The sequence below is a fragment of the Squalius cephalus genome (assembly GCF_949319135.1).
Source record: "Squalius cephalus genome assembly, chromosome: 17".
Taxonomy (NCBI): domain Eukaryota; kingdom Metazoa; phylum Chordata; class Actinopteri; order Cypriniformes; family Leuciscidae; genus Squalius; species Squalius cephalus.
The window spans coordinates 32944335-32948555 of NC_137138.1; the positions used below are offsets into that span (position 1 = coordinate 32944335).

At 34.3% G+C, this 4221-nt stretch overlaps 1 long non-coding RNA gene across 1 annotated transcript; it reads left to right on the forward strand.

Annotated features, from left to right (window-relative positions):
• Positions 1-1964: 1964 nt before the first annotated feature.
• LOC307145155 lies at positions 1965-4007 on the forward strand. The gene is made up of 3 exons (XR_013818910.1): positions 1965-2122; positions 2736-2858; positions 3325-4007. It is a non-coding gene; the product is annotated as an uncharacterized lncRNA (long non-coding RNA).
• The last annotated feature ends 214 nt before the right edge of the window (positions 4008-4221 follow it).

A 4221-nucleotide genomic window follows, 5' to 3' on the forward strand; every position in this document is an offset into this window, starting at 1 on the left:
TTCCTAAAAGAACACTCGAAAAGTTGTCTCTTCTTTAGAAGTAAGACTGCTGGAACAGAACATGAATCAGCTCGTCTCCGAAGCGAAATGCAAAGATGCATTGCACCTGCTGCTCATTATATACCGCACTGCGTGATAGAAGCAGCTGATGCAATTATTGCGTGCCAATGTGTATTGGCTCGTTTAGTTTCTCTCGAAGTAGACTGGTCTCTCTGCGAAGATCCCGTCTCTGTCGGATCCCTCCGACGAATGTTGGAGTGACTGACATGAAAGGGAACTTCAGAATAATGTCACGGAGTTCATTCATGAAGTTGTGTGAACAACACACTGCATCTGTGTAGAATGGAGCACATGCACACTTTGGACAGAGCGGTAATAATGCAATTAAGGTGTTTACATGCCTGTTTATTGCGATTAAAATTGGCCTACACCACATAGTTTAATGCGAATATGGTTACTACGGTTATGAGCTTATTCGCATTAGTTTGATTGAAGTATTGCATTTACATGAGGTAAAATTTTATCGCAATATTGCCAAAATCCCATTATAATCGCATTATGAGGGAGCATGTACACATACTGATTGTGACTTCATATGATCCAGAAAAATTGCGTTGAAGTCCAAACGAGACATTCATTGTAGTTCTTGAAAAGTGGATTCTTTTGAATAAAATATCTCCCTTTGAAGTGGACTTTGAGCTTTGTAATCTTGCAGATCTTTTTTATGCTCACACAGCAACATTGCACACTAACTAAAGTTGAAAAAGTGGAAAAGCATAATAGGACCCCTTTACGAAAAGTGCTGAGCTGAATTTTTGTGCCATCTAGTGGTTAAAGAGAATAAAGAGAATAAAGTCAAATGTGCCTTTTACCCTGGTGCGCCTATAGCCCTGTTGTACTCCACTGTAAATAATAAACTAAAACTGCCAGTAGATAGTGGTAAATATCTAAATAAGTTATTGAGTCATTCATTTATTCGATTCATTTAAACAACTGATTCATTCAGGAATGAAGTAAATGGCTCTCTTTATGAATCGGCCATTGAATAATTTGAATAATTAGTTCAATTAATTTGCTTAAAACGAGGATTCATTCAGAAACGGAACTCGTTACTTGTGTGATATAGCTGAACTAACTATAACATGAGATAAATATATATATACACTCTAAAAAATGCTGGGTTGTTTTTTAACCCAGAATGCTGGGTCAAGTCTGTTGGGTAATTTTGTTGGGTTATTTTATCACATTTTAAACACCTTTGGGTAGTTTTAATTTTCCAGTTTTTGGGTTAAACCTGCTGGGTCGCAACGCTGGGTTGTTTCACGAGCTTCCCGCCTTGGAGATGTTTAAATTCGCTCCCAAGCTGTCATTTTGAGAGGACAAAGGGGCAAAGCAGCTGGGTGCAACTGTTTTAAGGTAAGTTTATATAATGTTTTATTTTATTTTTTATTAATAATTAGTTTGAATTAGCACAATTATAACTTTTTTCGCACCAATAATTCTTAAACTTATATAGTCAGACTAAAATTGGTGATGCAACTTGTACGACAAACAGTTATTACCTCAGAATCAGATATTGACTCGCATAGTCATTTTAATGTGAGACGACAGATTAATACAGTTAATGATTCTGTATCACACGGAACTATGAAATATGTGAATATCTGTGAAAACAGAGGAAAGAGTCGTTTCTGTCACTGACAAGCGAATTGAACAAAGTGAGTCGAGTCACTCAAAACAAAACAATTAATTGAGTAATATGACTCGCTGCTCTTAGGTAAAACGCCTGCAATTGTCCTTACCGACATGTAAAAGACATAAAAAGTAGCCTACGTAAATGTCGTGGGACCGCAGATATAAAAGAAACTATCCGGTTCAAATAAACCGGTTCACACTTGCAAGTTTGAAACAAAATGATTCCCGGAAATGAATCGACTTATCAGCACCGCGAACACTTTCAAAGTGCGTGCGTGCATCAGTGCATTTTTACATAGGCTACATAAATTCGTTTTTGTTAAGTGATGTAATTTAAAATTTCGTTTTTTTCCTAGTTAGAAAACCATATGGATATGAACTCTTCTCTTCGAGTGGCAGTTACCCAGTCTTATCGACAAGTTTAACGGTTAAGTTCATGTTTATTATACACTTTTGCTGCTTTTACATCTATAATTGACTGCCTGTGATAATCAACTCAACCTCGCGGAACTTAACGCATATAAATTTGATCCGTGCTTAAATGTAGCTCACAACAAGGCTGCCAACTTCTGAATTTAGCAATTTATACCTAAGCTTGTGGTTCGATTCTGACCTTGATTCAATGTCGATTCATTTGGATAAATATCAGTAGCTAGGCCTACATGTTCATTTTTTAAAGTAAAAAAATTACTTAAAGGGGCCCTACTATTCTTTTTAATTTTTTCAACTTTAGTTAGTGTGTTGTGTTGCTGTTTGCATAAAAAAGATCTGTAAGGTTACAAAAATCAGTCACTCCAAAGGGAGATAGCCTATTTTATGTAACAGAATTTTAAGGATTGCAATTAATTTAGAAAAATTGAATCAGTCTTTGGAAAATATTCCACAAGGTGATGTTTGTTGTTTTAAATCTTCAATACAACATAAAAGGCAAGGTATTTAGTATCATTATTGCATATTTATGTCTGTAGCTTATTGCACAAACTTTAGTATATTTGTTGTAGCTGGTCCTGTTTCTGAGATGTTGTGTCTCTTTTCTGCAGAGAATAGAGGTGATTTTGCTCTTTTGGTCCTTCCCCTTCTTCTTCCTGCCACAGTGTATTGGTCAGAAGGTAAATCGGCCATCTATTGACGAAGCTAGAAAGGCTTTCATTGATCTTCATCTAGTGAGTATAAAACCGCATAACTGCTATTTAAATTGCATTGTAACCTGACTGGAACTGCCTGTGCATTACGCAAGGGATACTGTACATCCAACCAGTTGATATTGCAGAATAAACTTCAACAGGGTAATCAACACAAAGTGGAGGGATCTCGTATCACCCTGAAGGAGTTTATTTTGTGATGAAAACTGACTGGATGTACATTACCTCAAAACAATTCCTGTTAAGCAACTTTGATCCTAGACAAAAAAACAAGATCAAACAAGACATAATGTAAAGCATACCACTTATAATATGGCTTTTCGCCAAATAAAAATATTGATTGTTGAAATCATGATAAACTCCATTTCATGATAAACTTCACACAGTTATTGAACTGAATTGCATCAACACGGAACTGACTTCAACTGAATAATGAAACCGTTGCCATTTAAACAATCTGTATTTTTGTGTTTATTTTCTTTTATAGGTCGGAACGCACATGGTGGAATTTCTAAACCGGGCAGAGTCTACAAAACCCGCGTCTAAGAGTCGTTGTCTTCTTCGGAGTAAAAAAAAAAGTAAATTTCACTGTGTACATACTGTAAAATAGGCCTACAATTTTGCACATCTGTGAATTTCACTTTAATTTCCTAAGAATTAAATGGTATAAATTACATTGTTCAAAACTAATTTTCTTTCTTTCTTAACTGTATTTGACTTTATTTAACTATACTTGTGTACATTTTTGCATATTTTAAAAATGATTTTGCATTTGCTGGCTTTAAAATGAATTGTCTGTTGATTTCACTGCGTATTTAGACCGTTACACATGTAATAGTTAAACGTATAAATGTCATTGTTCAGAACTAATCTTCTTTCTTTCTTTAATTGTATTTGACTATTTAATACTTGATGTATTTTTAAATGATTTTGCATTTGCTGAATTTAAAATATAATTGTCAATGTCACTGTATTTAAACCGTTAAACATGTAATAGTTTTAGAACTAATCTTTATTTATTTATTAAAACTGACAATATTGAACTACTTTGATGTCAGCACTAAATGATTTTTGCATTTAAATTTAATGTGCAGTTTGTTGTCATTGTTGCCAATTTTAACACATTTGTGAATGTCAGTTGACAAGCATTAAAAATTATTTTAACAGTCTAAACATGTTCTTCATTGTTTCTTAATTCAAAGTTTTACAGTAAAGCACAGGTGAAATTATAAGAAAAATAAAAATAACCCAGCAAAAATAACCCAGAATAGCAAATCCATTAATGGTAAAAAAATTACTACATCTTGGGTTTCTAGACAACCCAGCCTGCTGGGTTTAAATGTCACTGGGTTAATTTAACCCAGCATGTGTTCTGTCCAATATT